Genomic DNA, 25,566 nt, shown 5'->3' on the forward strand with positions numbered 1-25,566 from the left:
TTGCTTTTTGTTTTATAAGATCCATGATGCCATCGTTTAATTAATCAGATTTTAAAGCCCAGGGGCCCAAAATGCTGATAATCTTTCCAGAAAAGTTGAGTTTTATGTGGATGGCAGTAGAACATTAATTTATAAACCTAATTACCTCTTGCTATTCAAGTTATAGTACAAACAAGTGGATATTTAAGGGAATGATGAAGTGGAAAAAGAGAACCTTTGTAATTGCTGAAATGTATGATTTTGCTTATGAGTCAGTTGGTTGATGAGTTGATAATTGTGTCTTTCTATAGTTCCACACATAAAAATACATCAGATATTTAAGTTGAGTGTGACACACTTAACCTTTCTGCTAAGCAATACCCAACCTTAATTTGTTTTACAAATATAACTTTACTTGTTATATCAATGCACTTTTCAGCAACTTAAATTGAGCTAATTCCTCATTAACTAGTTTTATTTTACTGAGTTGCATGCCTGTATAGCACAAAAACAGATTCAACTCCTTTATTTTCTTCCAAATGTTGTCAACAGCTTTTATCCCTTCTGGGTATGAAGGAAAGGTGTTATGTATGCCTGCAGACTTGGTAGCAATAAAGCCAACATAAAATTAGTTAAGGAGGAAGAAGGGGAATTGGAAGGTTTTGTTTGCTGCTTTTACTAATCTAAAAGAAATTGCTGGAGTCATTTACTCTCCATTCTCTTTGTGATAATTGGGTCACACAATCCATCTTTTTTTTTTTTTTCAAATACTTTTTCAGTGATAAAACTAGATTGGATAGTTGTGTCTGGTCATTACAAGATCTGTAATTCAAATAACAAATGGAAAAGTCATCCACAAACATGCATAACCACACAGGTATAAATCTGTGCTTGTTACATCATCAATTACAGATAATATTTCAAATATGGTCATCCATATTTCCACAAACAACTTAGTAGACTAAATACTAAGTTCTTGATTAGACAAATAAAGCTTTAAATCAGTCAGAAAATGATACTAGAGAAAAGAACAGAATTATTAATTAAAAAAAAAGAAAACTGTGACCCATGGTACAGAAAATTAGGAATAAACAGAAAGATCACAGTCAGCAAAGGAAATCACAAATCCCTCCCACACAGAGGGAGAAATGTTGTTGCCAGCTTCGAACATCTACTATATGTCAGGTACTCAGTTTCTAAAATTACTAAGGTAAAAGATGCCATTCTTTTACCTAAAGAATATATAGTTGAGTAGGAAAATTTTAGTAATACAATTCTGATAAAAACTGAGCCACAGAATATAAATGATAACTTAGGCCACCCTTGGGAGCTTCAAATTAGAAGTTTACTCCTTGTTTCCTGAAGGATAAATCAGCGTACATGCAATTAAGGACATTCTCATTTCCTTGTTCCTTGTCCAAATTGTGAGACCTGCCTAGGCTCATGTAGGAGGGTCCCTCACGCCTGCTGTGTGGACCCCTCCCAAAGTTTGGCAGGCTAAGTCAGCACAGTTAGCCTAACTTCTAACCACTGGGTTTCTCTGCCAAAATGACCAATTCCATCAAAGATAGTGCATCTATCTCTGTCTTTTACTTTCCACCCAAGTTGGTTTTCTAGGTCATTCAAGAATAAACAAACAAAAATAAAATATAAAACCCAAACCTCAATATTCAGAAAATTAGAGGAAATTTTAGGGCCAAATTTCATCAATGTAACTCAATTCTCAAATTCATTCTTTATAGCTACATAGAGGGAGACGCAAAGAACAAGTGAGGAAAAAGTGAGAGGAGAGAGAGAGAGACAGAAAGAGAAAGAAAAAAGACAGCATATTATGCAAAAGACATCATAAGGAGGAAATACATAACAAGCTGAACTTCAATCAACAATCTACTTGAGTACAGAACTGATTTTAAGCTCAGCCTCTTTTTCCCCTGGTGCAACAAGACTCTTATTATAGAAAAGGATACAGGAAAAGCAATATGGCTGCCAAAGAGCTATGGTCCCTTTACAAAGATTTGTAACTTTCAGTGACATTGAAGATTCTGGCAAAAGCTGTGTACCCCACAAAACTTCAGCCACATATACTCATAAAGTTTTTTGTATATGGCTTCAAAATCCATGCAATAACTTATAGATCCAGGTTTGAGTTAACATGCCACCTCTACCGTATCTTCATCTCCATTGAATTAAAGTAATGAGAAAGAGTAAAAATATGAATTTGATACTGTATGTATGTAAAAATCTAAGAAGCAGCATCCTGCTTCTTATGCATATCAGGGTTCAATCAATGCAGCCATGTCATAAGACTCTAAGAAAAACCATATTGGTTCTCTTTTTATCTAAAAATTTAGAGTTCTTCACACAAATATATATATAAAACATTCTTACAGTAATCCAATTTCTATCACTACTCAACAGATACAAATTTACCCAAATTTATACAATTACAAATTTATAATTCTCTTTATTAGATTTTAGAAAAAAGAAAACAGTAAAAATAGAAAGATAACAAGCAGACGTCTGGGCCAGACATGTCGCTCTGTTCTGATCTCAGCTTCTTTCCCTCCCTAAAACCACAAATTCATTTCTCAGGGATGTGAAGGTAAAGATGACATGTAATACCAAACTAAACTCATTTTACACTGACAGCCCCAACTAGAAGGAAAAGGGAGTACATTTACATATCCCATTAACTAACAAGTTTATTACTTTACCTGAGTAACCCAGAGGAAGCATATACACATTAAAATATGTGCATCTCATAACTCTAAAATAAAATCAAAATTCACTGAAGCACTATCAAATAAGGGCTTACTAGAGAAAAAAATGTGTTAAGAATAAATTTTTCATGGGACAAGGTTGTGCATTTAACCGATGTGCCTGTATTATCAAAATGAATGGATTTTCTTTCTTCAAAAATTTCATGCATCGATGGTAACATAAAGTTCAGTAATTATCTTCTATGTCTTATCTTTCTAACACCGTGTGATGCAGTAATTCTTCTATGTCAAGATGTAAAGCAGCTGGGGATTGAACAAAATTAAAACACATTTCACATAGGTCATGAGCTGAGAGTATCTTTTTTGCTCAAGTGAAAGCATTACGAAAAGAGAAGAGAGATTCGCTGAGAAAGGGAAGACTTTGTAACAACAGGTCTTCGAAATAGTTATCCCCGTGATAAAAATGCCAAAAGAATTCTAATAAATGCTCATTGTCTTTTAAATTTTTTTTTTTTAAATGTTCTTCAGACAAAACAGTCAAAATGGTTGGATAGTAAAATACATTGCATCAGTTTCAGGATATTAGCTCAAGTCTAATAAAATTTTAATAGAAATATGTTTAATGACTTTAACTTACTGCTGAATGAATAGTTCTCTGCAGGATTTGATAGTATATGACTCAAGAAAAGATTATTAAGAAGACATATAATGCACTTTTGTAAAAGATATTTGCAGGAAACCATTAAATGATACAGAAAATCAATAATGCCCTAGTGCCAATTTCGGCAACATTAAAATTACAGAGCTCGTTGATATTTATGATGATAGAGCTACCAAATCATTTCATTTTTATCTTTCACTACATTGGCATTTTTCTTTGTTATCTAGGACCAGTTGCAAAATTTGATCAGTTCCTTTTAAAAGTGTTTTATAGGTGAGCCTGTTTCTAAACAGCTCTTCTCAAGAAAGAACTTTGAAGTTTATTCTTTATACTTGAGTGTATAAATGGATTGGTAAAGTTCTTTCCTTTTAGGGAAGGCATAATAATTGTAAAATATTATGACATTCAAACTGTATCCTAGTAGAGCCAAGTAAATGGGACTTAATAAACAGAGTTGGTCTGTTTGCTCTACTTCTAGAGAAAAAAAAAAAAAAAGCAATGATGGTCCAGCCACATTATTTCACATGTTTAAAACTGAGTCCAAGTAGGAATGAACTGTCTAAAAGTAAAATTTTATGTAGAGTACAAATAAATACCTTGAGTTTCATCCACATCCTTCTCCAAGGTCACCTACATTATCATGCAAACAGGAATATAGACTCTGCATTGATTTGGCTTCTGTAGCAAACCTATAATTTTTTTAACCTGCTATAATATTATCACCGATGGAATTTACATAAACTGGTAGAATTAGAAGAGAAAATAATGGATGGCGAGATATAGTTTCTAACATTTTTTTGACTTGGTGCTCTGGATATAAGGAAAGTGACGCTATTTAACTCGGTATCTCATGTAAGCAGACTTCTCCACACGTAAGGAGACACAAAAAGATACCCCACTGAAAGACTGTTTATAAATGCTGTCTCCAACCTGAAAAGGACAGGAAAAAGTTTAATGATTCCCAAAGCCTGAGCTTCCTGAATTATAGAATATAGAAATAGCAACTGCCAGAGGCAAAGTCATCTTATTGGTGGCTTCCATGAAGTGCAAAGTCTGTGGCAGTGAAAAGAGGCTGGGAGAAAACTTTCAGATCTTAACCTGGACTAAAATTCTTATGACTCATGCTTTTTCCAGACTAACCAGTCTGGTACATTTTTAAGCTTTCAATTTATATTGGTCTAACAGATGCAATAACAACAACTGCAGTGGAAGGCTAGGTGAAAAGTTCACATCCACTTCTGATGGAATCTTGTTTTAAAGAATGGGTCAACTGGCTACGTATTTAATAGATAAAGATGTGTTAAGTATATAGAAGGCTATCTGCAGGGCCACAGTCTTCTTGAACTTGGAAAGTGATGGATAATACCTCATTTTGACTAAAAAAATGTTTTCAACTTGCTCTTCTATCCAGACCAGTGTATCATTTTCCATAATGATATAGAATTTCCCGGACATCATATTCTAAATCAATGCTGAGAGCCAAATATAAAGATGTAAAATATGTGCTAATCTTTTCTACTCATATTTTCTGCTAGTTGATAGTTATTTTTTATTTTTATATATCATTTCTTAGATAATGTTAAAACAGACATTGGCAACTTCCCAAAGATGGAGAAGAGGCACATTTTCAGCCTGTCATAGGCCCATAGGTTTGTCGCTAACTAGATCCTCACTGCCACCACCCGAGCCAGAACCACCACCAAATTTCCCAAAAGTCTAATTTATCCCTAGTGAAATCAGAAATTAGCTACAAAACAATGCCCTTTCTTCTCCCCCAGCTTTCCTGTGATCTGAAATTCTAAAACAGATGTGTACAAAACATTGGTGTTACCACCTCTGGAAAGATCACCAGTCTTTGTACTAGGCTTTAATATGTTAGTTTGAACTTTGAACCATCTTCCAACTGCATAAATTTCCCTATTCCAACTTTCATAAATGTTTGTATATGTGAATTTATTTACTTTCAGTGTGATAACGATAGGTTCCTTTTGAATTTGTTTACCAAACATGCTTGCCATTAAATTATGTGTAAGTGCCACTGATGACCTACCTGAGAGCTAGGTCCAGGTGGCACTGGATATGTAGTTCTCACATTAAATAAGGAAACCAACTCTCTGCACAACCACCAAGTGACTTCCTAGGCAGTTAGACCATTCAACAACCATGATTTCTGGCCTCTTCTCCTTGCCACCCTTCTCATACCCAGGAAACTCCTTGGTGTATCAGATCTTACCATCAGTCCAAAAGATTACAGCATCTGTGTCTATGACCCATTCAACAATTAAAACTGGTTGACTTTCTTAATTCCTACAACCATTTCTTCTGCTCCTCTGTAGTCATCCACTTATAATTGCCTCAACTTGGAACTTATGATCACTTGAAAACATACCGTCTTATATCTTAAATCCCATTTATCAAATTCTGCTTGAACTTTTCTCCTTTTCCTCCAGTTATCTCAGCCCCCTCTTTAACCACCTGACTTGACTTCATTAATTTTTCCAGTGCCCTAACTCACAAGTTTGTTCTAAAATCATTCTTCCCTTCAAAGCTTCACCTAATCCTGCCCAGCTCATACCCAGTGTTGCAGCCTTCCTACCACTATCACGCCAGCATTTTCTGTGAGTTGACCTGGCTGCCTCCTCCAACCTGAATCATCCTGACACGCTCCTTCTCTACTCCAGTTCCTCTGAATACAGGTGGAAATACAGTCACACAGTCATGGTCTCATGATTTGGTTATTTCTCATTCCACAAAATATGTTAGCCAGAACTACTCAACTTTCTCCTCAATATCTGCAAAGTTATCTCACCTAAACCCTTATCCTTTGGTCTTCGTATCTTCAGTGACCAGTTCCTTATCTGCTTATTTTCATCTCCCACTGCCTCCCCAAGGACTTTACATTATGAATCACCCCTTTTCTAGAGTGTGTTCATCCTGCTTCTCTCTAGTGGTGTGAATATGTTTCTATATCCACTTAGAAAACTCTTTCTTTGAGTCCTGATACTTCTTTCTGAGATAGAAAAAAAAATTCATAAAGGAAAAGTTCACACTACTCAAAGGAAAAATTTCTATTTCCCACCATTCATTTATTGAAAATTTTTTTTTTTGTAGAGACAGAGTCTTACTTTATGGCCCTCGGTAGAGTGCCGTGGCCTCACACAGCTCACAGCAACCTCCAACTCCTGGGCTTAGGCGATTCTCTTGCCTCAGCCTCCCGAGTAGCTGGGACTACAGGCACCCGCCACAACGCCCGGCTATTTTTTGGTTGCAGTTTGGCTGGGGATGGGCTTGAACCTGCCACCCTCGGTATATGGGGCCGGCGCCTTCCCGACTGAGCCACAGAGCTCCTCCAAATGCCACTCTTCTAAAATTATCAATATACTCTTTGTTGGTATAGCCAATGGATACATTTTAGACGTGATGGTGGTACGTTCTGAGTAATTAAAACTACCGGCCACTCCTCCTTGTTGGAATGCCTATTAGCTTTTATAGCACAGTTCTTCCCTGAGTATCCTGCTGCTCTGACCCCTCTGAAGTAGAGGGCTGTGTGAATTCCTCTCTCGGACTCTACAGTAATATTTCATGGGTTCCTTTTCAGCCACACTTCCCCCTAATGTTTATATTCTCCCTGACTGATAGCATCTATCACAATACTTTTTCAATTGCCATTTATAGGCAATGAGTCAGATCTATCTGCAAATGAGATCTGTTATCAGCTGGTTTGTGTCCTCACAAAATTCATATGTGAAGCCCTAAATTCCAGTACCTTCAACTGTGGCTACATTTGGAGATGGAACCTTCATAGAAGTGATCAACTTAAAAGAAGGCCATTAGGGTGAGTTCAAATCTCTTCGGACTGGTGTCCTTATAAGAAGTGGGAACCTGTGCTAGTTTTGGTACATGTACTAAACTCAGAAGGATATAGAAAAGATTAGCTTGGCCCTGAACAAGGATGACACAAAAGTTCATAAGCATTTCACATTTTATTTTTGCTGTTTTATTTTTTATTTCATTTTATTTTTTTGTTAAATCATAGCTGTGTACATTAATATGATCAAGGGGCACCATACACTGGTTTTATAGACCATTTGACATATTTTCATCACACTGGTTAACATAGCCTTCTGGCATTTTCTTAGTTATTGTGTTAAGACATTTATATTCTACATTTACTAAGTTTCACATGTACCCTTGTAAGATGCACCGCAGGTGTAATCCCACCAATCACCCTCCCTCTGCCTATTCTCCCTCCTCCCTCATCTCCCTTTCCCCCTTCCCCCTATTCTTAGTTTATAACTGGGTTATAACTTTCATATGAAAGCCATAAATTAGTTTCATAGTAGGGCTGAGTACATTGGATACTTGTTCTTCCATTCTTGAGATACTTTGCTAAGAAGAATATGTTCCAGCTCCATCCATGTAAACATGAAAGAGGTAAAGTCTCCATCTTTCTTTAAGGCTGCATAATATTCCATGGTGTACATATACCACTATTTATTAATCCATTCATGGATCGATGGGCACTTGGGCTTTTTCTATGACTTAGCAATTATGAATTGGGCTGCAATAAACATTCTGGTACAAATATCTTTGTTATAATATGATTTTTGGTCTTCTGGGTATATACCTAGAAGAGGAATTATAGGATCGAAAGGCAGGTCTATTTTTAGATCTCTAAGTGTTCTCCAAACATCTTTCCAGAAGGAATGTATTAATTTGTAATCCACCAGCAGTGTAGGAGTGTTCCCTTTTCTCCACATCCACACCATATTTTGTGATATGGGCTAATCTTACTGGAGTTAGATGTTATCTCAAAGTAGTTTTGATTTGCATTTCTCTGATGATTAAGGATGATGGGCATTTTTTCATATCTTTGTAGGCCGTGTGCCTTTCTTCTTCAGAGAAGTTTCTCTTCAAGTCCCTTGCCCAGCCTGCGATGGGATCACTTTTCTTTTCTTGCTTATACATTTGGGTTCTCTGTGGATTCTGGTTATTAAACCTTTGTCAGAAACATAACCTGTGGATCTTCTCCCATTCTGAGGGCTGTCTGCTTGCTTTACTTACTGTGTTTTTGGCTGTGTAGAAGCATTTTAGTTTGATCAGGTGCCAGTAGTGTATTTTTGAAGCTGCTTCAATTGCCAGGGGGTCCTCCTCATAAAATACTTGCCCAGACCGATTTCTTCAAGGGTTTTCCATGCACTCTTTTCCAGTATTTTTATAGTTTCATGTCTTAAGTTCAAATCTTTAATCCAGAGAGAGTCTATCTTAGTTAATGGTGAAAGGTGTGGGTCCAGTTTCTGTCTTCTACAGGTTGCCAGCCAGTTCCCCCAGCACCATTTGTTAAATAGGGAATCTTTTCCCCACTGAATGTTTTTAATTGGCTTGTCAAAGATCAAATAGCGGTAAGTAGCTGGATTCATCTCTTGGTTCTTTATTCTGTTCCATACATCTACCTCTCTAGTACGATGCTGTTTTTATCACTAGTGATTTATAGTATAGTCTGAGGTCTGGTGGCGTGATTGCTCCTGCTTTGTTTTTATTTCTGAGTAATGTCTTGGCTATTCGAGGTTTTTTCTGATTCCATATAAAACAAAGTATTATTTTTTCAAGATCTTTAAAGTATGACAGTGGAGCTTTAATAGGGATTGCATTAAAATTGTATATTGCTTTGGGTAGTATGGACATTTTAACAATGTTGATTCTTCCCAGCCATGAGCATAGTATGTTTTTCCATTTGTTAACATTTTCAGCTATTTCTTTTCTTGGAGTTTCATAGTTCTCTTTATAGAGATCTTTCACATCCTTTGTTAGATAAACTCCCAAATATTTCATCTTCTTTGGCACTACTGTTAACGGAATAGAGTCCTTAACTGTTTTTCAGCTTGACTATTGTTGGTATATATAAACACTACCAATTTATGGATGTTGATTTTGTAACCTGAGACACTGCTGTATTCTATGATCACGTCTAAGAGTTTTGTAGTAGAATCCCTGGTGTTTTCCAGATATACAATCATATCATCTGTGAAAAGTGAAAGTTTGATCTCTTCTGGACCCTATATAAATACCCTTGATCACCTTTTCTTCCCTAATTGCGAAGGCTGAAACGTTCATTACAATGTTAAAGAGCAGTGGAGACAATGGGCCATCTTGCCTGGTTCCTGATCTAAGTGGAAATGATTTCAATTTAACTCCACTCAATATGATATTGGCTATGGGTTTGCTGTAGATGGCCTCTATCAGTTTAAGAAATGTCCCTTCTATACTTAAGTTTTCTTAAGTGTTCTGATCATGAAGGGATGCTGGATATTATCAAAAGCTTTTTCTGCATCAATTGAGAGAATCATATGGTCCTTGTTATTTAATTTGTTTATGTGCTGAATTATATTTATAGATTTATGTATATTGAAGCAGCCCGAGACCCTGGGATAAAACCAACTTGGTCATGAAGTATAATTTATTTGATGTGTTGCTGGACTCTGCTTGTTAGGATCTTATTGAATATTTTTGCATCTAAATTCATTAGTGATAGTGGTCTATAATTTTCTTTTCTTGTTGCGTTTTTTCCTGGTTTGGGGATCAGAGTGATGTTTGCTTCATAGAACATGTTAGGTAGTATTTCTTCTTTTTCTATACTTTGGACCAGGTTGAGTAATCTAGGTACTAGTTCCTCTTTAAAGGTTTGGTAGAATTCTGACGTGAAACCATCTGGTCCCGGGCTTTTCTTTTTAGGGAGATTTTGTATGGTTGATGCTATTTCAGAACTTGATATAGTCCTGTTCAACATTTTCACTTAATTCTGGCTAAGTCTTGGAAGGTGACGTGCTTCCAAGTATTGGTCAATTTCCTTCATATTTTCATATTTCTGAGAATAAAGTTTCTTGTAATATTCATTAAGGATTTTTTGAATTTCTGAGGAGTCTGTTGTTATTTGGTCTTTGTCATTTCTGATTGATGAAATTAGATATTTTACTCTTTCTTTCCTGCTTAGGTTAGCCAAAGGTTTATCTATTTTATTGACCTTTTCAAAAAACCAACTTTTTGTTTTATTGATCTGTTGTATAATTCATCTTCAATTTCATTTAATTCTGCTCTAATTTTGTTATTTCTTTCCTTCTACTGGGTTTAGGGTTGGAATGTTCTTCCTTTTCCAGTTGCTTGAGATGTCCCATTAAGTTGTTAACTTCCTCTCTTTCCGTTCTCTTGAGGAAGGCTTGCAGTGCTATAAATTTCCCTCTTAGCACTGCCTTTGTGGTGTCCCAGAGGTTTTGATAATTCGTGTCTTCATTGTCGTTTTGTTCCAAAAATTTGGCAATTTCCTTCTTAACCTCGTCTCTGACTCAGCTGACATTCAGCATAAGGTTATTTAACTTCCATATTTTTGTATGAGTATGCAGATTCCTGTTGTTACTGAGTTCGACTTTTATTCCATGGTGGTCCAAGAAGATGCAAGGAATAATTTCTATTTTTTTTTAATTTACTGAGTTTAGACTTGTGACCTAAGATGTGATCAATTTTGGAGTATGTTCTGTGGGCTGATGAGAAGTATGTGTATTCAGTTTTGTTGGGATGAAATGTTCTATAGATGTCTGCTAAATCCAAATGTTGTATGGTTAGGATTAAATCTAAAATTTCTTTGTTCAGCTTCTTATTGGAGGATCTACCAACACTGCCAAAGGAGTGTTAAAATCTCTGACTATTATGGAGCTGGAGGAAATCAAGTTGCTCATGTCTGTTAGATTTTTCTCTTGTAAATTGAGGTGCATTCTGGTTGGGTGCATAAATATTAATAATTGAAATCTCATCATACTGAGTATTACCCTTAACAAATTTGAAGTGACCATTCTTATCTTTTCTTACATTTGTTGGTTTAAAACCTATTGTATCTGCAAATAGAATTGCAACCCCTGCTTTTTTCTGATTTCCATTTGCCGGAAATATGGACGACTATCGTTTCACCCTGAGTCTATATTTATCTTTTAAGGTAAGATGAGATTCTTGTATGCAGCAAATATCTGGCCTGAGTTTTTGTATCCAGTCAGCCAATCTGTGCCTCTTTATAGGATAGTTTAAGCCATTCACATTAATGGAGAATATTGACAAGTCTGGTAAAATTTGGGGTATTGAGTTTTTCAAAAGTCCAGTGGACATTTTTAATCCTTTCTCCACTTTGGAAGTTAGAGTTTGATCAAAAGTTTTTTAGTGAGTTTACTTTTGTGGTAGAGTATTTGGGTGGTCATTATGGAGGACAGGTCTGAGAATATCCTGAAGAGCTGGTTTGGTTATGGCAAATTTCTTCAACATGTGAATGTCATTAAAGTATTTAATTTCTCCATCATAAATGAAACTCAGTATAGCTGGATACAGGATCGGGGTTGAAAGTTATTTTGTTTTAGGAGATTAAAAGTTGATGACCACCCTCTTCTGTCTTGAAATGTTTCAGCAGAAAGATCTGCAGTCATTCTAATATTCTTCCCTTTGTAGGTTATGGTTTTCTTATGTCTGGCTGCTTTCAGAATTTTCTCCTTCATATTAACTTTAGTGTAGTTAATTATGATGTGCCTGGGGGATGTCTTTTTCAGGTTGAGTCATGCTGGGGTTATGAAACTGTCGGCTATCTGAATTTCTGAATCTCTTGGCATGTCTGGAAAATTCTCTTTCATAATTTCATGGAGAAGAGCCTCTGTGCCTTGTGAAGACACTTCATCATTTTCAGAGATTCTAATGAGACGGATATTAGCCTTCTTCGAATTATCCCAGAGCTCTCTTAGAGAATGATTCATTTTTGCTCTCCATTCTCTTCCTCTCTGAGAGTTTGAGAGCGTTCAAAAGCTTTGTCTTCAATGTCAGAAATCCTTTCTTCTGGTTGCTCCACTCTGTTATTGAGGGATTCTACTGTATATTTCAGATCTTTGCGGGCTGCAAATTCTTGCTTCAATGTGTCAAAATCTTTGGTGGTTTTATCTTTAAATTTGTTGAATGCTTGAGACAACTTTTGAATTGCTCCTCGAATTTCTAATTCCAAGTTTTGAATTGCTCCTCAAATTTCTAATTCCAACTTTTCCTTCATTCTGTTAATCTTGTTTGTGATCCAAATTCTGAATTCGATTTCTGACATCTTGGCCATCTGTTTATGAATGGGATCTTCGGTTACATCTGCTATATCTTTCCTTGGGGGGGGTTGATCTACTCTGGTTATTCATGTTACCAGAGTTTTTTTCACCAATTCCGCTCCATGATTATTTTACACCATTTGACTAAATGAGTGGATAAAGAAAGGTTGGGTTCAGGGCTCTAGGAGTAGTGATTAACCAGACATTTGCCCAAAAGCTGGGACTGTTGTCTGTACCTTTTCCCCTGGAGCTTTGCTGAGGACTGGTACAGTTCTACGGCCTGTGAAACTGGGGCCCTGCTTGGTGTGGTGGAGCTAAGTGGCTCTGTCTTGTTTTCAGCTGATCTCTGTCCGACCCTAGTGAAACAGTTACTCTGGGTTGAAGTCTCAGGGGGCCTACGTTTCCATCCCAGATCTGTTCTGCCAGTGGTTGTCACCTGAGAAGATGCCCAGCCTCATCTGGTTGCCCAGAGAGGGTGTGTGACTCTGGAATATCCAGGAGTGAGCCCTATTGTTGCCAAAAATGGCTGCTAATCTGCGCCTTGGGGCACTGCCACTCCAGTGTGGTTCCCTCTCAGCTGACCGCCCTCTCCTCACTCCCATGCTGCAGAATCAGCACTGGGCAGCAGTAGTCCATGCCCTTTTGTTTGTATCCCTGGGTCGCAACTTGCCTCAGCAGGGTTGATGTGCATTCTTCAACCTTCTCTCTTGGCGTCACTTCAATCTGCCAGGTTACTTGCAAAATTTCTGTCCTTTAACTCTCCTTCTGGATGGGAGCCTCTGTGGAAAGCTGGCTTCAGTCAGCCATCTTGTCTCCTCCCCATCAACACACTGTTTTCTCGATAGTGATCCACCCTTGCTCTTCTTCTGTTTCCTTCTGCTTCACTGCAAAACTTCCAGCTTCACTTGCTATGATGGTGACAATTTGCTTCTCTTTAAATCTCTTACTACAGCTGGATAGTTGCCCATGAGAAATCTGAGAATTGTTACTGCTACATTCAGTTTCTTCAGCCATCATGCTTATTGGTTTACCAAACTTTGTTGATTCTACAAATCTCAAATCTATCCTGTCTCTCCATATCATTACTTATCATTTAAATGTTTTATCAACTGTCTTACTGGTCTCCTATCTTATTGTGGCCAGATGAGATTACTAAAATGCAAAACTTATTATGTTGTTCCCATAATATAAATTTTTCGGTGGTTTCTCACAGAACAGAAAATAAATTCTGAGTCCTTATTGTGGCATAAAATTCCCTCCATGACCTAGTTACAGCATCTAGCATCATCTGTTCCCTCCGTCTATAGTCCAGGTATGCTGAATCATGTGGACTTTTTGAAAGTTAAATGCTCTTTCCTCAATGCCTTCATATAGTCTTCCCCTTTCTACTTGCCTGACTCTTACTTTTTTCTTTTGAAAGTCAACACAGAAAACATTTGCAGAAAGCCTTACTTAAATGACCTGCCACAGGCCAGCCTGATGTAGACACCCCACCAAAAAGAGCCAAAGGGTTTGGGGGTCTATGAATCCCACATCAGACTAGTATTGGAACCAACTCTTTACCTTTGAGTTTAAGGCACTATATTTAATGTCTTTGAAAAAGTATATCTTTGTATCATGAAGTTCTGGTATGAATTCAATAAATGTAAACTGATGGAAGAATAAGTGAATGAATGAATATGTGCATGCAAATGTAAGTACATTAAATTCCATATGGAATTTCCTGAGGGATAAGCCATTAGTCAATGCAGCTATATTCTGAGTCTGACAACAGCCAGATGGGATTAGGACTTGCTCAAATGACCTTAGACAAATATATTCGGATAAACACCCTAATCCCTCCAGTTATTAAATGTTCCCAACTCTTATTAAAAGAATACAGCCATATCTAAAGGTGGCTTACTGGCCTGTCCTCTTAGTTCTACAGTTTCAAAAACATTTTCTAGATTCATGATCACATGTGCCCATAGGGCCATAGTTACCATTACTATATTTAACTCACATTCCATCAAGAGTGTGTAGGTGGGAGGGGAAGAATTCTTATTTTCTCAAAAAAGTAAAATAGATAGTATACCTTGATAATAAAATTGATTTCAAAATAAATCTGTTCTCAGCTGCTTTTCTCTCACCAATGTAGAATTTTCTTTGATTTGGTGGGGGGGGAAATGTCGTGGAGTGGGGATATAGGTTTTGTTTTTTGTTACATGCTTCCCTTTTATTTTTGCAAATTAATGAATTTTTATCATTGATAAAAATCCCATTCTGGATGTATTTCACTTGTTTACTTGCCATTTAGATATCACTTACTCCCACATGTTCTGCTCTTTATCATTCAGTTTAATTACACCCAACTTATTTCCTGGTTGTCTTAAACCATCTGTGTTGTTAGTCTTTCTAGCTTGTAGAGACACGTGTGTAACTATTTCTCAGTCTGGCTTAACAGCATATTCATACATTGTAGAATATAGGAATTCTATATTAGCCACAAGCTCACACTTCTTTACTAATGTATGGATTATTATAATCTGATTCATTTTAAGATAGATGTACTTCAAGATATCAAAGATGAGTTAAGAAGTGAAAAAAAAATCATGATCAATGATTTATGTCCTCTGGGGAAATACCATACATCTATTTGCCATGGTAACCAGGCTTATTTTCTTACATTATTTCTTTTCCTTTGCTTCTCTGGCCTATTTCAAAATACATGACCAAAATGCTTACAAATTCAACTGTAATATTTGATGATGCAGGATAGAAAGAAAAAAAAAGGCATATGGGTAGCTATAATCTACAGAAATACCAAGAATGGTACTTTCTTCTAAAGGACTTACCTGATGTAATCAAATTTGCTGTGTTGTTGAAGACCAGAAGCCTGAGATCATAAAATCATAACTAATGAAGCTTAGTCCTGATGAGACAAGATCTCTGAAAATCCAACATATAATTACTGTGGAAAAATCAAGCAAATGTGTGATCATAGTGAGTTTAAGACCCTGGTAGTGATCAGGGTGTCAGGATTTAAGAACAGAGGGTGACTACCACAAAGTCTTTGGAACAGAATGAAGTCAGGACCCACAGGTAGATGGCCCAGTGGAATTTAGAAACAGCACAGTAGAGACAATGCTTACTCCAAAAGGCATCTGGAGTCAATAGAAATGTAAAATATTTATATGACTGACAGCAGAGGATAGCTAGGCACCTTAGAATGAGTCTGTTACAGGGCAGATAAACCAATAAGCCAAGAAATGGATGAGAACCAGGGAAGAGTGATGACAATAAGATGAGAAACACACTTTTTGTGAGCCCTAAAGGCTTCACGTCCACCTAGTTTTTGTGAAATAGTTAAGGATAGAAGTGAGTCTGCTGTTGAGTTTCTGGGACCATTTATGTGATGAGAACAAAAGTGTATAAAGAGGCAAAGCAAAAAATAAAAATTAGCTGGGCATGGTGTGCTTGTGCACCTTAGTCCCAGGTCCTGGGAAGGCTGAGGCAGGAGCATCTCAGGATGATCTATATCTTAGCTCTGTAGATCCTAGTACTACAAAAAGCATCCTGATCCTAGGAATTTGAGGTTGCAGTGAGCTATTGCATTATGACAATGCCTTTTACATATTAGCCTGGCAGCAGAGTGAGATTCTGTCTCAAAAAAGAAAAAAAAAATCCAATGCTAATGTAAATGTTACTTTCAATTAGAGAAATCTGAATATTCAGATGTTAGAACATAGGTTTCCCTCCTCCTGGAGACATAAAGAGAATCAAAATCAGATGACTGTCAGTCTCTAAGACATCACCTCTGATAGTTATAGGTGGTGTTAATACTTTCATTTTTGCTTTCAAAATGCTAAGGTACTTCAAAGACTAGCTTCTGTAGAAGAAGATTGTAATATGAATGAGTTCTTTAATTCTTAAGTTGCCTAATGTAGGCTTATGTTTTAAAAGAAGATTTAAGCTTATTTCTGGGTCAGCAAGAATATGGATAGCAAGTATTAGTTTAGGGTTTATAAAACTAATCAGTAGTCCATATAGTTTAATCAATGTTCAATCTACATCCTTTGTTGGGAACATACTCACTAATTTGTGGGCCATTTTTGTTACACTGTCAGTGAAATAGATGGCTTTTATGAATTGTGACTTAAGCTGATCCTTCACTTCATGTATTAGAAGCAATAGCCTTATCGCCACAGAACACATGCACTGTGTTACATTTAAACTTAATTATGGGTCTTGAATATAAACTCTGAGATGGTTAGGAGGATCTGACTTTAGTAAGAACATCATTTACATTTATACCAGCATCTAAATAAGAATTACGCATTTCCAGTTCCCTGTCAGCATCTATTATATGGATCTTAGTACTACAAAAATATATGTATGTTTTTTTATTCCATGGAACTCTTCTAATAGAGATATATGATTTTATATAGAAATATTTCATTTGTGTATACCATAGACATTGGCAGCCCATATACATATATACCTTTCAACGGGGGCCTATTGTAAATAGAAAAATCCAATTTGGGGGATGTGTATATGTATTTTAGTTCCTAACATAAATACTTCTGAAGTTTGACCCCATTGTACTTGACTCTAGAGTTACACTTATAAGGTAACGGTACTTTCTAAAGCATTTATATTACTCATAAACATTAAACTCTTGGAGCAAACGAATAATAATATATACAGACAACATGATTAGGCTTCCATAACAGCTTCCATAAACGGTGAAGTTTCCGTATTTGTTTATATTTTCATTGTGTGTATATTATTCCATCTGGTAGCCTCCCCTGGGGCTTTATTTTCTCTCTCTACTTGTCCCATAAAGTTTCTTGGGATTTTTATTGAAGGAAACCATGAAAATGCTAATTAGTTATATTTTTCATCATAATCTTCTTTTATACTAAAGGATCTTTCTCCGTTTTTGTTCCTGCTCTATACACTTCTTTCAATGAGTTTCATTGCCCCAAAGCTATCATTTTTAGGCTTCTAATATTGTTTTCTGTTCACAGGGCTTAATAACTGCTTTTTAATGGATTCTGTTTACCTCGGAGGCAGGCATTTTGGAGAATTCAGCTTATATGAGGGAAGAATTAAAAACTTCTATGTGGCTTTGGGGGCTTCTTCCCTCAGAAAATTAAAATGGTTTAATCTTTTGACTGAAAGAGGAACTGAAATGATTCCTTTTAAAATGAGACACTTGGGACTTGAAAAGGATCACACTAGAAGACAATACTGCATGTGTTTAAATCCATAGAGAGCATATTTTATGAACATGATAATTTTGGTTCTTTTCGTCATTTTTTTTTTTAACCTGGCTAAGGGAAAAAAGTCGACCTAACCAAGTACTAGAATGGAGGTTCTATTGCTCTGATAAAAATAACCAGGGAGTCTTACGTTGCACATTCTTCTTGAAAGCTTGTTTTTAAACTTAAAATTTTCTGCATTTCTCTGTTCCCTTAGTCATGAAAAGTCCATTCCATAGCTGAATTAAATAATGCTAAATTTAGAACCCAGAAAGAGGTTCTCTAATCTATTCATTGGCCCATTGAAACATTCGTTGCTCCATGCCCCTAACACCTGCAGAGATTGACGGGAAGGTGCAGAGTCACCTTTTAATAGTGGGGATATTGATAGAATAAGGGGGAATGAAGTCTGGGAGGGTTTAGACTTGGATAGACGTAGATAAGAGAATTAAAAGGGGAAGCTGCATTTGGTTTTTAGACATGATTAATTTACATGAGAATAATTGTCTCCTACAGGACAATTTAAAGAAAGCAGTCACTGATTTAAGATACAATAGTCATCATCCAGCCCAAATTTTCTTAGCCCAAACAAGGCACAAATAGGACAGCATTGTGCTGGAAGTTGGGATGCAAAGAGGAAAAATATATGGTCTCCGCCCCCCTCATGTCTTGCTGTGAAGACAAGATTAATACTAAAGAGCCTTCTCTTCACTTCCTCTCCATCTTCTCACTCCCTGGCCCCTTATCAATATTTCTCTTCAACACTTAACCACTGCCTGCCTTGTTTTCATTATTACTGCCTAAACGTGTTATATTTCTCATACTAGACCGTGAACTCCATGAGGGCAACAACTGTTTCATCTCCATGTAAATAAAACCAGGCAGCATGCCATACAACTGAGGGCACATAACAAATATTTGGAGAATGAATAAAACACATGACACGGCAAACTAACGCACCCTAACTGTGACCTAGGTGGGAACTGGGGCCAAATTTCTTGTCAGAGTGGCCTTCTCTCCCCAGTGCTGCACCATGTTCCTGGGCCCGTCATCTCTCTGCCTGCTTGCTCTGCTTTATTTGCAAAGTTCTTATTTCTGCCTTTCATTATATGAAATATTAACTTATTTTCAGCTTAATTCAATATATGTAAGCTTTTTGGGAGAAGGGAATTTGTTTTATCTGCCACTAGGAAAATCTCTTCATCTCAGAGTGATACTTGATACAAAATAGCACTCAATAAATATTTGTTGAAGAAAGAAAGAAAGAAATAAGTTTATAGGGAATCATGAAAAGATTAATTTGAGAACATTGGCTTAAGGCATCCAGATGCATTTAATTAATATTGAATCACTACATCAGATGTTTAAATTTAGAGAAGTTGGGTTTAAGATATCCAGATATATTTAATGAATATCTAAATACTACATTAGAAGAGACAGGTCCTCTGTGGTCTTGGGGCCCCTGAGTGATGTGCTTATGATACATATATATTGTCATGGGTATTGGATTGTCAGTAATTTCAAGCTGGCTAGTGATTTAAGGTGAAATCCTATAGTTTATATCCAAGGAGTGAGATTATTTCCAGTTTTTGAACAATGTATCCACATGAGGTCCATCTAAAGCTATAAAAACAAGGAATTCTCTGACGGGGACTTATTTCAAATGGCATTTGGATGAGATGGTCCCTAAGGCATTGACACTGCCCAGAGACATTCATTTCAGAGTGCAGGGCTGAGATCAGGGTTCCAGGACCTCTACTGCTCATAAATGGCTGAGGAGCCTTGAATTTCTCCATGTCCCAATTCTTTCTCATTGGAAAGGAGTGTGGGGAGCATTGAGGTGGCAGAGGTGAATTTTTAAGTGGATGGATTTTTAAATCCTTTATAGCTGCAATGATTCCAGAATCTGTTGTAAGGAAGATTTTGATGGAGGAATGGGGAAGATGAGGAAAAGGAGCAGAATGATCACATTCTAATTAAACACACCCAATTTATTACCTATGCCAATGTCTACTGACATGTCTGTTAAAAATATTTAAAATGCATCCATAACAAATAAATAAGTTCCACATCCACCTCCACAAAATGAAGAGGTAGGCATTATAGTTCTAGTAGAAAGTTACTAAACTTCTTTCTACTAAATTTTTACATACATAAATGAGTTTGGGGCTTCATAATTTCTACCTTTTGATCATAACCATGCACATTTTCATTTTATTATAGAATGCTAAAATCCTGTTTATCAGCAGAATTGCTAAGAACAAGCAGGTGGACTATGTGAATCCTGGTTTTATACCAGAAATTGAAGATTATTGTAACATAATACAGCAAATAACTTTTTCTAGGCATTCATATGAAATAGCTTTTTAAAGCTTTATTAATATCATAATTGGGCTAACTAAGCAGCTAATGCCAACTAAAAGATAATTAAGTGAAACTCTCAAAAAGGCACTGTTGAACTCTAAGTAGATAATAGTGCAATAGAAAATATACTGTTGAAAAGAAAATGATAAAATCCTGCATATTGTAATGAATACAAATTAGCTTTAATTATAGTTTATTGTCTCATTTTCAAAAACACAATTTCATACTCTGATAGAACATAAGTTGTCATAGCTTGAACCTATCAATTTCATCAACGCAATAGGAAGCTTCTGTCATTTTCCTTTTTCTAAGTTAAGGAACATAAACATAATTTCACAAGATTTCTATGTTTTGTGTAAGATTGTTTTCATTACATCAATTATCTCCCTCAGAGATTTGCAGAAGAATGAAAGATAATATTAAGACATATAAGAGTATTATATATCTTAATAATTTCTATTTCAGTAATTTCTGTTATCAAGACATTTAAAAATTAGGAATCAACAGTCTTTTAGATATATTTTCAGTAATTGCCACATTTTGTAATTGATAAAATACAGAGTAAATTAAAATGCAGGACTGGGAATTTACAAAGAATATAAAACATGTTAAGATTCCTTAACTGCTCTTCTAATGCCATGAAGGTATGTTAACTAGTTTGATGAAAATATTTCAAATTGTATATAAAACCAGCACATTGTACCCCATGATTGCATTACTGTACACAGCTATGATTTAATAAAAAAACAAAGAAAAAAAATATATACACACACACACACACATATATATACACCCCCAAAGCACACTCTATGAAACTAGAAAAAATTATTCTTGGCTGTCCACTGATAGAGTATAAAATGGTCTTACTTTCCAGTCATTTTAATAATTATTTAAAGATAGTCATTTTTTTTACAACGTTATACAGTAAAAGCTGAAAAAAGACTCCAGAGGTGAAAAGCAAGGACTTGAGATTATTTGAATGGACAACATGGTTGTATTATACATCAGATAAGACTCTTCAGCTGAATGTAACCCAATGCCCAGGTAAAATTATTTTAATAAATATTGATAGCTATTTATCGTCTCTCTTAACAAAACTCGCAAGTTTCAGATTAATAAGGCTTGTTCCGCCTTTCCCCTCTGCCATCATTTGCTGTGCTTTTATCCCTACTTAGGGTTTAAAGGAAGCCACAGCAGCTGTAAGCATGATGTGTTCCTAGAAAAACTTCCAAATGAAAAAGACAGGTCAGCCTCCCTGGCTGTCAGGGACTTCTAGCAGATACTCCAGCTAATCTGCCAGCTAAAACAGCTTTATCTATCCATCCTTAAATCAATCATTGCCAAAGACAAATGAAATTGGCACGACTGACCGAGAGAAGATGTTGGTTTATCTCATGAAACCCTGGTTGGAGGCCACTTTGCCAGTGGCCTCTGAGTGTATGTTTTTCCAAGTTCATGGTAATCATCAAGGAAAGTTTAGGGTGTACCATGTAAGATAAGCAAACCAAGTGGGAGTTTCAATTTTTCTTTTGAAAGCAAAAGTACACTCTCAGGAGGGAGAGCAGGCAGGCTTAAAAAGAGCAGCTGCACCAGAAGGAGCGGGCTGTGGTCATTTGAAGTCTTACTAACTGAGGGGAGGAAGATTCTAGGCTAAGGGGGTGGCTTTTAATAAGAATTTGGGTAGTAATTGTTACAACTGGGTTCTTTCCCATGTTTATGCCTTATATGCTTGTCTTGGAACTGTTACAGGGAGATATCAAAGGCAAAGAAATTTTAAAACCACAACATAAATGATGTCTGATTAGCCAGAGTTCATGTAAGGTGACAGAGGCAGCTGACGAACTGGTTGAAGCTGGTTCCTGCCTGCAGCTACCAGCAGGCACCCTTAGTTAGCTTCTCCCGAGGGGCTGTTTACTATAACACCTGTACCCAGTCTCCAAGGCCCTGCATCCCTGTCAGCCCTGTCTCCTAGGCTCCTACTCTAACAACTTTTGTCAGAGAAAAGTATTAGCCCATACATGAGCACAGCTGGACTTCTTTAGGAAAGACAAGGGTATGACTGTGGAAAAAGAAAACAGCAGTATCTGCCACAAAAAAAAAAAAAAATTCCGACTTTCAACGCATTCCAAAAGCCAAGAGACTGACTGAGGAAATGAGCCCCTTTCCTGAAGGGTCTGAGCCCCGAGGATGAGGATTGTGCTTGTCATCGGTGCATATTTGATGAATACTCAAAGAAATCCTACGTTTTATTTGCTTTCCCTAACAATGACGTGGTAAATTCAGAGGAAGGAGGCACTCCAGTGTACTGTGGCCTTACTAGCTGACATTTCTTAAACACGTCAGCAAGAGCACACAATAATAATAACAAATGTTCTAGAGACCCTGGAGTGGCCAGTGTTGAAAGATGTCAGCAGCGCGCAGAAATGATTTATCCTCTGGAAGATGGTATCACAATGAGAGAAGCAATTGAAAAGGTGCTATTGGTGGGCAGCGCCTGTGGCTCAAAGGAGTAGGGCACTGGCCCCATATACCAGAGGTGGTGGGTTCAAACCCAGCCCCAGCCAAAAACTGCAAAAAAAAGATGCTACTGGAATATCCACAGGTATAGTCACTGCAAGAAACAGCCATCCAACACAAAAACTCAGAGTCTCAGCAAAAGTAATAATTAAAGAATGTAAATAATATTATAACTGGTATTTCATGTATATACAATTTGAATCCGAAACATGGTTAGAAGTACAAGGTGGAGGGTAGGGGAAGAGGGATGGGTGAGGGGAGGTGGGAGGGGGCTGAGGGGTCACAGCGTACGGGGGACATACATTATAAGAGGGACTTTATCCTACAAACACAATTGATGTAACCTGAGTCTTTGTAGCCTCTATGAATGCCAAACCAAAAAGGAGAAAGCAAACGTGGTTAGGGCATTCTATGCATAGGAAGAAAAATGATTAAGGAGCCTGAAAATTTGAGACCAGATCAGATTAACATAGTCACGACAAAGAAATGTTGTAATACACAAATATTAATAAAATAGAAGCTGGGAATCATCTATACACTGAAGGATCAAAAAATTAAATCCCATCAATTTTTCTTTGAGAAAAGAAAAGGAAATTATAAGTGGAAATAGCATTTCAGAGATTCAACAGACTTGAGGTCTTAGAGCTTAAATATATGGGGAGTAACAGTGAGAACGGTGCAGCAAACACAGAGGCTCCATTGAAGCTTGCAGCAAACAGCTTTATTCCTTTTATTTTCTTTTATAATAATTCCCTGGCTTCTTACCTAAGCCATTGGGATTATAAAGGGCATCTCCAAATAGAGCCTTTATTTAGTAAATTAGTTGTAATAAGAAAATGGAGTACTTCATCATCACTTGAAAGCAAAGGAGATACTGCTGATTACATGGAAAGCCTCTGTCATAACAAGGCCTTGTTCTGTACAAGCGTGAACTCTGTGTACAGGCTAGCATGGGGTAGCCTTATTCCTGGGGCCTTCGGAAACAAGTTCATCTCTGCTGAAATATGTTTTATGAAATTCAAGTGAGCACACTGTATTTCAGTGCCTTAGCCTTCATGGTTTAAGCTGCTACATTTAAGTAGAAACTATTTTCAAGGGGGCCAAAATTAATCAAAAGGAAAAAAGTACAAGATGTACTCCTGGAATATTATAGCAGAATATGTAAGTTTCCTTCTTAGCAGTAACTGCAATAAGTTGGTTACTATATTCCAACCTATTTTCACCAGTTTTCATTTGAAGAAGTCAGAGGATTTTGCAATACAAGCAACTATTTGCTGCGCATACTCTGGGTAGACCTTACACGTCTCTGTATAGTCACTTTGAACAGCCTCTAGTAGACTGAAAGGTATAACTTCAGACTCAGAAGCAATTTACAGCAAGGCCCAGAGGTAGCAACATAGAGGAAGGCTGATGAAATTAGAGACCTCGTGCATGTCTAAACCAAGACTAGGAGAGGGATGAAACTCCCTCTCTCCAGTACAAGAACTATCACCCTGTTGTTGTTATTCATTGGACAGTTACGTGTGCAGCAAGATCACGTAGGCTGGAGGATTCCTCAGAGTCATTAGAATGTCATGGTCTCATACACACAACCAGGGCATGAGTCTGTGCAAGTCTCCATAAATACTTCCTTCTTGTCTGGACACATGGACAGAGGCATCCATTTGATGATGGAAGCAGAGCCCTGTGACACCGGGGGGCTGACATGGCACTGTGATACTAGGGGGCTGATACGATGATATCGGATGCAACAATGTCTTCTGGCAGAATTTGGTGCTCTGAGATAAATACACAGCTGAAGACAGAAACATCCAAATTCAGGTGTAGCCAGCAGCTGTTTTATGAGCTATATGTCACATAGCAACTGGTTTTCTTCATCAGTATGGCAGTGTCAATGCCGTATCTGCTGTCATGAAAGCAGCTTCACTGGAATCCTGATAAAATATGTTTCTTGCACATAAGGAAGAAGGGTCTTTGAAAAAACAGTTTCTGAGGAACATTCTGACCAAGGCAAAATATTTTAGAATTCCTCCTAGAGAGAATAGGTAAAAAGCAGTACTGTTCTGATAGGAAGAAAACCACTTTCTTCCTGTCCCCTGGTGGGTAGCGGGCTATCCTTTGAAATCTGATTTTTCCTTTAGTCTAAGTCCCTTAGATAGAAGAGAAGCAAAAACTCCCACATCTCAGAAAACACGTTAAAAGATCACTCTTTCCCACACACACTTAGAGTAAACAGAATGCAGTTTTAAAACTTTCTCTCTGGCAAAAGCAGACATTATTCCTGGAAGGGATGTAGCCTACAGCACCTTTATATGGAATATGTTTGTCTTTCTGGAGCTCCACATAAAAGTATCTGGCTTCTAAATTAAGATTAAATAGTTAGTAGATACTTTAGGCTGTTTCCATAGTTTGGCTATTGTGAATAATACTGTTACGAGCGTGGGAGAACAGCTATCTCTTAGAGATCCTGAATTCAATACTTTTAGGGAGATATGTTGTATATATTGTATGCACACACATACATACAAACACATGCTCAGAAATGGGATTGCTGGATCCTAAGATCATTCTATTTTTAATTTTTAGAGAAACCTTTATAATGTTTTCCATAGTGGCTGCACCATTTTACAATCCCATAATCGCGCAACAAAATGCTATTTAGCCTTGAAAAAGAAGGACATTTTGCCATATGTAACAACACAGATGAACCTGGAAGACATTCCACTAAGGAAATAAGCCAGTCAGAGAGCACAACCACTGCAGGATTCCCTTTCCCTTTCCCCCAGCCTCTGACAACTACTGGATTCTAAATAGCCAAACTCATAGAAGCAAAGGGTAGAACCGTGGTTCCCAGGGGTTGAGAGGGAGAACTAGGGAGTTGTTGAAATGGTAAATGACCTAGTGGTCTGCTGTGCAACATAGCCTCCAGTTAACAGTGCCGTGTTATACACTTAATAATTTGTTAATAG

General features: G+C 37.0%; 1 protein-coding gene and 1 non-coding gene across 2 annotated transcripts in view; both read left to right on the forward strand.

Annotated features, from left to right (window-relative positions):
• The window catches only part of KCND2 (potassium voltage-gated channel subfamily D member 2), a 501,718-nt gene that overhangs the window by 413,592 nt on the left and 62,560 nt on the right, over nt 1-25,566 (forward strand). The gene's annotated exons all lie outside the window — the stretch shown is intronic.
• Nucleotides 7,245-7,347, forward strand: LOC128560567 (U6 spliceosomal RNA). Its single transcript, XR_008373060.1, has one exon. It is a non-coding gene; the product is annotated as a U6 spliceosomal RNA (small nuclear RNA).

The sequence above is a fragment of the Nycticebus coucang genome, chromosome 11 (assembly GCF_027406575.1).
Source record: "Nycticebus coucang isolate mNycCou1 chromosome 11, mNycCou1.pri, whole genome shotgun sequence".
Classification (NCBI taxonomy): Eukaryota; Metazoa; Chordata; class Mammalia; order Primates; family Lorisidae; genus Nycticebus; species Nycticebus coucang.